The sequence below is a fragment of the Podarcis bocagei genome, assembly GCF_964188305.1.
Source record: "Podarcis bocagei genome assembly, chromosome: 8".
Lineage (NCBI taxonomy): Eukaryota > Metazoa > Chordata > Lepidosauria > Squamata > Lacertidae > Podarcis > Podarcis bocagei.
The window spans coordinates 75,999,680-76,011,811 of record NC_138133.1 but is presented as its reverse complement, the minus strand read 5'-3'; the positions used below and the strand labels follow the sequence as shown (position 1 = coordinate 76,011,811).

At 45.3% G+C, this 12,132-nt stretch overlaps 1 long non-coding RNA gene across 1 annotated transcript; it reads left to right on the top strand.

The window, feature by feature from the left end:
• The first annotated feature begins 7,675 nt into the window (after positions 1-7,675).
• On the top strand, positions 7,676-9,900 carry LOC308593186. Its single transcript, XR_014010826.1, has 3 exons — positions 7,676-7,711; positions 8,385-8,517; positions 8,629-9,900. It is a non-coding gene; the product is annotated as an uncharacterized lncRNA (long non-coding RNA).
• The last annotated feature ends 2,232 nt before the right edge of the window (positions 9,901-12,132 follow it).

Genomic DNA, 12,132 nt, shown 5'->3' with positions numbered 1-12,132 from the left:
CGGGTCATGTGGCCAGCATGACTAAGCCGCTTCTGGAGAACCAGAACAGTGCACGGAAACGCCGTTTACCTTCCCGCCGGAGTGGTACCTATTTATCTACTTGCACTTTGACGTGCTTTTGAACTGCTAGGTTGGCAGGAGCAGGGACCGAGCAATGGGAACTCACCCCGTTGCAGGGATTCGAACCGCCAACCTTCTGATCGGCAAGTCCTAGGCTCTGTGGTTTAACCCACGTCCCATTCTCTTCCTTAGCACACTTAAAAACAGCTTCTCATTGTGAAGCTGCCCAAACAATGGTTCTTCTTTACCCTTCATATCACTATAAACGTTTCTATATGAATCTTTCCAGCCACTCCATAATTCTCTTTTCCCCTCCCACCTGTTTGTTTCATTTTTATTTGCTTAGGGTTTCCATTTTTTGAAAATATTTTGGGATTTCTGCTAGCCTTGGGATCATCCTGAGTCTCTCAGTACCTCTGGCTTGTGCATGGGTGGAACACTTTCAGCTACATAAGCATGGCTCACATCTATGAGTATATACAACTGGGGTCTTACAAGAAAGAAAGAAAGAAAGAAAGAAAGAAAGAAAGAAAGAAAGAAAGAAAGAAAGAAAGAAAGAAAGATGTGCTCTCCCAAGCCCACCTTCCCAGAAAAAAAGAAAAGCTTGTGTTCAGAATTCTTGAACATCATTCAGTGGTCCCTTCTTCCTCCCCCATGCACACATACCCAGTGGCGTAGCGTGGGTTGTCAGCACCCGGGGCAAGGCAAGTAATTTGCGCCCCCTAACCCGTGGATTTGCGCCCCCTAACCCTAACCCCAGATGCTGCGCCCGGTGCGGCCGGCCCCCCCTGCACCCCCCACGCTACGCCACTGCACATACCTATATCTATCAGTCTGCATGCCCACTGAGTGTGCTCAGTCCTTGCCTGTTTGGTGTCTGTTTTTGTTTGGCTATTTTGAGTGGGTGGGATGGACACACTTGTGCCCAGTCCCAGTTACATTAAATTAATTCATTTCTCAATTGAAGCCTTTGGGTATCTCTCCTGTCCCTCGGAGCATTTAAAAATAACTTTTCAGTGTGAACCAGGAAGAAAGGCATGGCACGCGCGCACACACACACACACACACACGCATCCAAAGTGAGGCTGGGTTAGCTAGCCATGCCATTTCCAGTATCAATTATGTGTCCATTAATTGCTTTGTGTACAGGCTAGCTTGTTTGTCCCAGTAGTCTGGAGAAGGGAATTGTTGGCATATGATGGCCACCAACGTGGATAGAGTTAAAAGGGGATTAGACAAATTCATGGAAGATCAGGCTAGTACAGTGGTACCTCGGTTTAAGAACGATTTGGTTTACAAACTCCACGTAACCGGAAATACAGTGGTACCTCGGATTAAGAACTTAATTCGTTCTGGAGGTCTGTTCTTAATCTGAAACTGTTCTTAACCTGAAGCACCAATTTAGCTAATGGGGCCTCCTGCTGCTGCCGCACCGCTGGAGCACAATTTCTGTTCTCATCCTGAAGCAAAGTTCTTAACCCGAGGTACTATTTCTGGGTTAGCGGAGTCTGTAACCTGAAGTGTCTGTTACCCAAGGTACCACTGTAGTGTCTTGGTTTGAGAACTTTACCTTGGTTTGAGAACAGAATCTGAATGTGGGACGCTTCATTAGGGAAAGCGCGCCTCGGTTTAAGAACGGTTTTGGTTTAAGAATGGACTTCCAGAACAGATGAAGTTTGTAAACCGAGGTACCACTGTAGCCATTGTGGTTATCTACTATCAGCACTGCTGGAGGCTGTTGGAGGCAGTATGCCTGTGAGTTTCAGTTGTTGGGAAATACAGGAGTAGAGAGTGCAGTTATATTCTCGTCCTGCTTGCAGGCTTCCCAAGGGCAAGTATAGCCACCCTGAGAACAAGGTGGGCCATTGGTCTGATGTAGCAGGGCTATTCTGGTTGGCCTGGTGCTGAATTAGATGGATTTGGGAAGGATTAAGCAGAGCTCTTGCGTTTTTGCATTCTAGGGCAGGCAGGAAAAACAATGGTTATGCAGCCCTCAGCTGACAGCCATACACCCACAGGGGGACTTTTGGATGAAAAGAGCAACCAGTTCAAAGAAACTGTGTCAAGGTATTCTGTATACTGATGGGACTCTCTTGAATGACGGTCAAAACAACTGCATCCATATGGTGGAAGGGATGAAATCAGTGTCTGATTCCTTTCTTGTGCTGAGGCTGATAAGAATCAAAGTTCCCGTTTTTTGCAATTATTCTCACACTTAGGACAGTTGTTGTAATGTGTCTGACACTGACCGCATGAGACGGCAGATGGGGGCATTTATACACCAGTGATTTTCTATTTTATTTTTTGTATATAAAAAACGACAACAACTGTGCAGCGTTTCAAGATCAAAGAACAGGGCTGGAGTGGCGTTGCTGTGTTAAAACTGACGGCACGTACATTCTTCTGTATGCAGTGTGTAATGCTTGTAACTCGTTACGAATCAAAAAGTGCAGCTTGGTACACAGCCTTACTTAAAAGGGAAAAAAAGATGAAAGCAGTCAAGGAGCATTTAGGGATGAGAGCTGTATAAATTTTTGATAGGATTTAGCTTCCACAGTAGAGAGCTTTACTAGGCTTGCCATACGTCCGGAAAATTCCGGACACGTACGGAAATAGGATGCCTGAAATGGCGTCCGGGGGGAGTTTTTGAATTTTAAGAGATGTCAGGAATTTCCGGGACATATGGCAACCCAATCCCCCCCCCCCCGGTATTCTGTCCCCCCCATTATTATTTTTTGTTTAAAAAAAATTATGGGGAAGGCTGTGCCCTGGCGGCAGTGGAAGTGATGAGAGGTCACTTCCCTTGGTGGGGGGGGGCAGGAGGCGGGGGAGGGAGGGAGGAAGGCGCCGCTGCCGCGAGCCTGGCCACTTCTCTTTTTTCCCCAAGTTTTCTTCTGGGGTTTTCCTGCATTTTTAATTTTTTTTGCAATTTTCCTGTCAGAGCTGGGCAGAGTGGCCATCCATGTGTGCTGGGTAACAGTGGGCCGGCGGTGTCATGGTCCTACGACAGGACAGCTGGTGGGTCTCCTCCACCAGGGCTGGCAGTTATTCATAAAATCCTGCTACGTGTCAAGGACTGGGCAGAGGAGGAATGGTGGAGACTGCGTCCACATCCTGACCCGTCCAGGGAGGAGGAAGAGGAAGACAGTACAGTGGTACCTCGGGTTACATACGCTTTAGGTTACAGACGCTTCAGGTTAGAGACTCCGCTAACCCAGAAATAGTACCTCAGGTTAAGAACTTTGCTTCAGGATGAGAACAGAAATCGTGCGGCGGCAGTGGGAGGCCCCATTAGCTAAAGTGGTACCTCAGGTTAAGAACAGTTTCAGGTTAAGAACGGACCTCCAGAAGGAATTAAGTTCTTAACCAGAGGTACCACTGTATATACAGCAGTGGTTTGTTGAGGTCACAGCTCAGTGGCAGATGAGGGGAAAAGTTGGGAAATAATGGGAGAGAAGGAGGAAGCAGAGTTGGAGCAGCTGGCTGACACATTATCACTAGAAAGCATTCCAAGAAGCCGGTGAGCCTTAAAAGTAGGAGAGCAAAGGGCTCAGAAGCAAAGGACCCTCAGCGCCATTGATAGAAGAGATGACGAATGAAGAAGAGGAGTGGAGATGGACAATACCATTATTCCAAGAGGCTGCATTCCCAAGCCTCTCTCTGTAAATATGGAATAAAAACAGATGGTAAGGACTTGTCTTATCTGTTCCTGGCAACCTGCCGTGGGGGTTGGTTCCTCAGCCGTCTGACACTAAGTGTCCCTCATCTGCAGTTCAGGGCAGAAAAAGCTTCCGCATTTTGTGTCTTCCTCCTTGAAATCCACATCCAATGGGGAGAGCCCAGAGATGTTTCTGCTGCTGGCAGTTGCCTTCCTGGCCCAAGGCATGTTGTAAATAAAAATATGCCCTTTTCCCTTATGGGGTATCCAAGAGCCCATATAGAGTCCTTACATAGGTTCCCTATTGGTAGGAGAAAATAACAGAGGCCAACCAGAGAATATTGAGAAGCAAAGCAGCTAGTAAGCCTGATCTTTATTGATCTGTTGCAACAGGGTGCTCCCCTCACACGCAGGAGAGGAAGAGGACCCACAAAAATGCTGTGCAAGGGCTTATAAAGACTTTTGAAATTCCCATCCTCTAGATCAAGACCACCCCCAGAAACATTATGCATACATCACAGAAGGGGTGTAACCTAAGACCACTCCTCAGATACATCCCACCTACATCACAGAAAATTTAATGTTGTTTTTCTCCTGTCACAGTTTATCTCCTGTTTGGCAAGTTACTTGATTGGATTGCCTGGGGAGCCTGGCCATTCTTTTGTAGTGGTAAAATACTTATTTCCTGGGCCAGGTCACAGGCTCACGCCTTATTCAAACAGACATATCCTTGAGACAGAATTTGTGAGGAAAGAGACAATGGGGAGGCTTTTCCAGTTTAACCTTGCAGAGAAAGGATTTGGTCAGTTTAGGAATCAAAATGGTTCCAGGTTGGACTTCCTGTGTTGATCTATGTATGTGCAGTTATGAACATTACCATATATCTAAGACCATAAAATTCCTATCACACCAGACAGCCAGAGATATACACGCAGCAGAATAGGGGGCTCGAGGGGCTAATGGTGGAAGGCTGCCCCACATTCTTACTCCTCCACCTCCTTAAGCAAGTAGCATAAAGGAGCATTAAGTTTAAATTAATTGAGAAACCAAGGCAACACCTCTTCCCATCCCATCTGTGGTGAAGCTCAACAACTTTTTTTGGGGGGTGTCAGCAATTTGACTTTTTGAAATATGGCAAGCTTGCTTTACCCTCTTCTCTAACCAAATCTAAAACACAGTAACACAGAAACATATTGTTTTTACTGATTGGTTACATATTACCCTAGCAAAACCTCCATTATCTAAACTTTTTGTTGTCCTAAGACAGGGGTCAGCAAACTTTTCCAGCAGGGGGCCGGTCCACTGTCCCTCAGACCTTGTGGGGGGCCAGACTATGGGGGGGCGCGAACGAACTCCTATGCCCCACAAATAACCCAGTTCTTTTAAATAAAAGCACACATTCTACTCATGTTAAAACACCAGGCAGGCCCCACAAATAACCCAGAGATGCATTTTAAATAAAAGGTCACATTCTCTCTAGGGCTGCAACCCTGGGAAGGCTTGGACACAGTTGACCCTATTGATTTCAGTTGAGTTTCAGCATAGCTAAGATGCATAAACTCAGCATAAACTCTGATGACTGTCCAACAGCTAAATATCCTTTTTTCCTCCATAGACAGCTACAGGCAAGGGTACTCTCATTCTTACTGGGGAAGCAGGGTGTTATTTTCATTAGTCATTAGACGACAACTTTGAAACCAAAACCTACCCTTAGGGTAGACTTGGAAATTGATACCTGTGTGTAACCACAATCCCAGGGGGAAAGGAAGCGACAGAGTTGCACCATAGGGCTCAGTGCTCTGATATTCCAGAGAAGACCAGTTTCAGCAAAGCTGGGCAATCTGGTGGTCCTCAGCTCTCATCATTCTTGACCATTGGCCATGGTGGCTGGACTGATGGGAACAACCTCTGGAGCGTACCACATTAACTGCTCCTGTCCTGCAGGATGTGGAAAGGGATAGCACAAAATCATTGTGATTTAGTGGTTGTTGCTGATGGAGGAGCATTTCAAAGTCTGGGAGTGAAGATGCACCCACCTCCTTGACAGAGGACCACAAGATAGTGTGCAGGATAGCGGGCACCCCGGGAATGATCTCTTTTAGCTTCTGCCTTCTGGAAGACGGTACAGGATTATAAAGACTAGGACTAGCCGTCTGAGAAACAGTTTCTATCCATATGTGATTTTGGTTTTAAATGCAGTATAAGGAGTCTCTATGGGAGTATATTGTATTTAAAAATGGGGTGTCAGAGTTTTTAGGGGACTAACCAGGCTGGGATAGCTGGGATAGCAGGCTTGTTGGTTTTTGAATGTCTTACGTAGATTTTTCAGTTTCGTTGTTCTGTATGGGACAATGACAATAAGGATTATTGTCTCATAAGCAGCACTTTGGTTTGCCTAGGACTCCTCCCCACAGAACTATCCCAACCCAGTTGCAAAATGCCATGTCCTTTGGATGGATTTTTGGCTTTCATGCTGCAGCAATATGGAATGCCTGTCTGCTGCACTTTGCATGAGGAGGAAGAAAGGGAGCTGTCTAGCTACAAGCTGTCAATCCTGCCAGCCGTTGCCATTTGCAGAATAGCTGACAGGAGACCAGATAAAAGTTTTATATATATTTCAAATGTAACATGAGCAAGAGCTTAAAATCTGTCAGCTCAAGCTGGCTGATGTGGCTGGGGAATCTGGCATTGCTGCAGTTTCACATGCTCATCAGCTTCAGGAACAGAAGTTCTACCCCCCCCCCCCCAGAATGGAGATGGTAATTAGAGATTTGAGATATTTTTTTAAAAAAAAACCGAAGAAGCAAAAATGCTTATTAGCAAAGCAAGGAGAGTATCAGATGCTGAATAGCAGCATTGCGTGGAATAGGCATGCTAATACTTGCAGATGCTGTGGAGTTCAGATTTTGGCTAACGGGGAACATTTAAGCTTCACTCAGGTGAGATCTGATGGAATGGCAGAACCCAACCCCCTCCAGCCACTTCTAAAAACAGATAATGTTGCGTTTCTGCAGTCCTACTTGTACCCGTGTTCATAAATTTGGTATCACTTTCTGACTCAATTCAAAGGATAAGCTTTGTTGTTGTTTAGTCATGTCCGACTCTTCGTGACCCCCATGGACCAGAGCACGCCAGGCACTCCTGTCTTCCACTGCCTCCCACAGTTTGGTCAAACTCATGCTGGTGGCTTCGAGAACACTGTCCAACCATCTCGTCCTCTGTCGTCCCCTTCTCCTTGTGCCCTCCATCTTTCCCAGCATCAGGGTGTTTTCCAGGGAGTCTTCTCTTCTCATGAGGTGGCCAAAGTATTGGAGTCTCAGCTTCAGGATCTGTCCTTCCAGTGAGCACTCAGGGCTGATTTCCTTCAGAATGGATAGGTTTGATCTTCTTGCAGTCCATGGGACTCTCAAGAGTCTCCTCCAGCACCATAATTCAAAAGCATCAATTCTTTGGCGATCAGCCTTCTTTATGGTCCAGCTCTCACTTCCATACATCACTACTGGGAAAACAATGGCTTTAACTATACAGACCTTTGTTGGCAAGGTGATGTCTCTGCTTTTTAAGATGCTGTCTAGGTTTGTCATTGCTTTTCTCCCAAGAAGCAGGCATCTTTTAATTTCGTTTTGATAAGATTTATGCTTCATATTTTAGCACCAAAGGTCCAGAGGGCTCACGTTTTCTCTCCAAATGAAGCGCTCTGGATGCGTTGCGATACGGAGGTCATGTTGGAACCGGCCCTCCGCCATCCTGCCTGCTTTCAGGGTCTTGCACAGAAGCAATCGATTTAAAACAAAAACAAAAAAAGCAAGACAATTGGAGCAAGACAATTTTATTCTCCATCTGCCCCATCTGTCCTTTGTGTGTTTGTTAAGAAACATGCTGGGCAAAAGGCTGCGAGTTCAAGGTTTGATCTGGGAGACACAGGAGCCAGGTGTGTTCCGTGGACCGTGGATTATTGAACCCAGAGCAGAGATTCTTTGGCTCGAGTTCTTGGTGAGCCATGAAACTCATTTGACGCCTCAGCTTACTCTCATAGGGTATTGCAGATTAAATAAATGAGACATCCCCATCTACATCACCCTGAACTCCCTGGAAGAAGCACAGTGGGCACAAGGTGGATGTTGTATGGTGTCTTTGACATTTGAATTCCAGGGCTTTCTGAAATGCTAAAATGCATTTTGGGAACACTCGTCTGGATAAACATCTTTGTGAGGTGTGTGTGATGCACTCACAACAAATGGTCACATGCTCTTGCTAGTGTCCAAATGTGGCTTCGTGCCAGAGCAAAAAGGGGATAAGGAACCATTTCCCATTAATTAATTCATTGAGAAAACATTTATATCCCACTCAGCTAGAAAAGTTCCCACAGTGGATAACTGATCAATAAAAATAGCACAATCCCTGACATCAGGCGTACAATCTAAAAAAGCCACAACACAAAAAGGAAGGGGAGGGGAAGAGGGAACTGTTGGTGTATCCTGAATTCAGGATCTAAACAGGAATAACATATTCCAGTTCACACCTAGCAGAGGGAGATTGGCTTGATAGGACAGGCTGTTTTATCCATAACATGCAATGGGGTTTATCTTCTAGAGAAACTTTAGTTGTTCATGTGTGATCTCTAGAAATACAGAGCCTTCATCTTTACCTTTCTTGTATTTTACAGATGCAGATATCAAATTACTGTAACATGAAAAGCATATATAAATATCAAATTTAAAGGATAGATATATATGCAGCAAAACTCTTTTTACAGCCTTTAGAGAATCAAAGTCTTGGTCTTGAAAGCAAGCTTAAAGGTAAAAAGTCTGCGTCCTGTTGTTACTTCTATAGTTGAGATGAAAGAGTTTTTAATTTTATCTGGAATGTTTAAAGTTCACTGATACCGTATGTGTCTCGCATCCCTGCAGATTGATTCTTCCTTCAAAGCTGAAAACACATTTTATTCATGCAACGCTTCATGCTTCAGCTGGAGGGGGAAATAACCAGGCAATGCCTTCTCATCAGAGAAGCCACTCATCTTTCTACAAGGCTGGTGGCCAATGGTCAGGCAGTCAACATACTTGAAGGGATGTGCATGCAAGGAGTCTCAAGCCAGGAATTCTGGCAACTGGGATCAAGCTTCTCTCCCCCACTTCCTCAACCACCACTAGAGCAAATAGGAGCATCCCTCCCGGCAGTGCAAAATGCAGAACTGATTCGAGACTACAACAGAGGGTTGTAGCTCCCTACCAGTTAAAGTCCCCAACCTCACCTTAGGATCCCAATGTGCCTTGGAGCCTCAGAAGCTGCAATTGGTGCCCTTTTAAAGTTCGATTATTAGGATGCAGGACACCAGAGATCCCTCCACTCTTGGAAGAGGGACTGTGAACAACACTGGGTGTTGTGTTCTTCCAGGATAAAGACAAAACTGCAAACCTGCCTTGTTATTTTTGCTGTTGGACGCTGGATGTTGTTTACATAATCTTGTTATATTTATAGTACAGTGGTACCTCTGGTTACAGACGCTTCAGGTTACAGACTCCACTAACCCAGAAATAGTACCTCGGGCTAAGAACTTTGCTTCAGGATGAGAACAGAAATCGTGAGGTGGCAGGAGGCCCCATTAGCTAAAGTGGTGCCTCAGGTTAAGAACAATTTCAGGTTAAGAACGGACCTCCAGAAGGAATTAAGTTCTTAACCCGAGGTACCACTGTACTGAAATGTTTTTGTATGTTATTAGATTTGCTGTTGTGTTGTTTTGCTGTGTTGTTCTGAAATGGTTTTTGCACTGTTTGGTTTTGAAACGCATTCCTGTTTTCTTTGAACATTCTCCCTACCCTCCTGTGTGGTAAAATGGCATACAAATAAAAGGAATGGATAAGCTCTGCTTGATACCACGGGCCATAGAATCATGGAAACATGGCCTGGCATAGAGACTGAGAAGGGGATGCAGAGGCGGGAAGCCAGTCCCATTCAGCGTTGCTTTTAGTTCACTCTTACAAAATGAAGAACAGATCTCAAAATATCTGGCCGTGGGCCTGACCTCCGCGCCAACCCCTCTTCAAATTCCTCTCAGAATTCCTAAAGTACTGAATCGTTTAAAAAATGTACACAGTGATGCTGTTTCCATCACTGGGAGAAGCATATTTCTTAGCTAATGCACAGAAATAAAGAAGGGCATGGGAAGGGGTCTTTCTGCAGCTTTTGTCTGTTGACTAATAACTCCAGGCCTGGGAGAGAATTAACGGCTTAGCCAAAGCCACTCAAGGAAGGCAACCTCAGTCTAGGGGTCAAGGCGTTTATTTTTTTAAAGAAACATCACATGATGGCTACTTTGGGGTTTCATTTCCAAGCCAAATCTCTCAACTGCATGAAAGACGAGGAGGATTTTGTGTTTTGATTTCTCCCAGGATTATCTGGTGGTTCTGTGCTGCAAAGGAATCCTGATGTCTCGGTGGCTTCAGACCAGTCTTTGCCCAAAGCTGAGGGGGGCAGGAGGGGTCTTCCTATCCGCGTCAGGTGGATGACCTCTACCTCAAATACAGTATCTCAGGACACAGCTAGGTGTGACCATGATATCAAGAGGTCTGTGATAGATCTCCAGCAGTTACAATCAAAAGTGAATACCTGGGATGGGTGTGTGTGAGCGGGAGAATAAGATCTGTGATATGGAACTGGGCGATGGGGTTAACGGCCCCCCAGTGCCATTTTCTCAATTAGCACCCCCAGAATGATCAAATAATGCTATGGGTTTTGGTGAACAGAGGTCTGGGTTGCCTGGCCGAAATCCTGAACTTGGCAAATGAATGTCAGTAGCCCAGGGTGCTCCATTGATGTGCTTCCATGGATACAAATGGTTAGATGATCTTCCTTAGGCAGATGGTGCCTGCAAACAAGGGGAATAGCTTTCTCTCCACCACATATAGCTAGGAATAAGCTAGCAATCTAGGGGTCTCTATGTGAATAGAACAATATCTGTGGGTTCCGAGGGAGGCTACAGCCCTAGGCATAGTTCCCAGACACAGGGAGAATTCTGAGCATGCTCAGTTAACCAAGTTTGCAAGACAAACACCCCTCCAGACCTTCCCTTTCAAGACAGGGATATCTAAAGCAGATCAGAGACATGTCAGGATATTGAGAGTGGAGCTTGTGTGCATGCCCTCCATACATTTAAACTCCCCAAGACAGAGGACTGAGCTTGGACCCTGTAAGCCAACAGCATTTTGGGTGTTGGGTTGACACTCACTCTCTCTGAAGGGCAAGTGGGTTTTGCTGTCTGTGGGCAAGTCCGTTCTTAAACCAAAATCGTTCTTCAACCGAGGCGCGCTTTCCCTAATGAAGCCTCCCACCGCTGGTGCCCTTCCACCATTCAGATTTCATTCTTAGACTGAGGTAAAGTTCTCAAACTATTTCCGGTTTGCAGAGTTTATAAACCAAATCATTCTTAAACCGGACTGTTCTGAAACCGAGGTACCACTGTATTGTCAAAAACAACAACAACAAAACAACAATGGTAAGGCTCCAGTGGCCTCCTTCAAAGGGAACCAAACCTTGATAACAGCTGCACTCCTAAAACACCTCACCACTTCAAAAAGTGGGGTGAGCAGTAAAAAAAGATATACTTGTTGCTAGGTAGGAAGAACATAATAATCTTTCTTTCTTTCTTTCTTTCTTTCTTTCTTTCTTTCTTTCTTTCTTTCTTTCTTTCTCTCTCTCTCTCTCTCTCTCTCTCTCTCTCTCTCTCTCTCTCTCTCTCTCTCTCCCACCCATCTTGCTGGGTTTCCCCAGCCACTCTGGGCAGCTTTCGACAGAATATTAAAAACACGATAAAACATCAAATATTATAAACTTCCCCAAAAAGGGCTGCCTCCAGAGGTCTCCTAAAAGTCAAATAGTTTATTTCCTTGACATCTGATGAGAGGATGTTCCACAGATTGTGTTATGTACTGAGTTGAATAGGATCCAAACTGCAGCAGTCTGATTGGTCCTAGAACAATAGGATTCTAGGACTGATTGGTCCTAGAACAATGCAGCAGCATGATTGGTTGGCAGGAACCACCCAATCCTGCTCCAGATAGAAGTGAATCCACAACCTGATTGGCTTACAGTAGAATTCCGGAATTAGCCAATCATGTGCAGCCCATTGTGTAAATAATGTATATAAAGCAGATACTGTGAGGGGACTTTCATTCATTCCTCCTCACCACTATGTGCTGAATAAAGAGCATGAAATCACTTTGCGACTCTGAGTATATTTCAGATTGTGTGCCACTACCGAGAAGGCCCTCTGCCTGGTTCCTTGTAATGTAACCTCACTTCTCGCAGGGAGGGAACGTCCTCAGAGCTGATCTCAGGGTCCAGTCAGAACGATGGGGGTGGAGATGCTCCTTCAGGTATACTGGGCCAAGGCCATTTAAGGCTTTAAAGGTCAG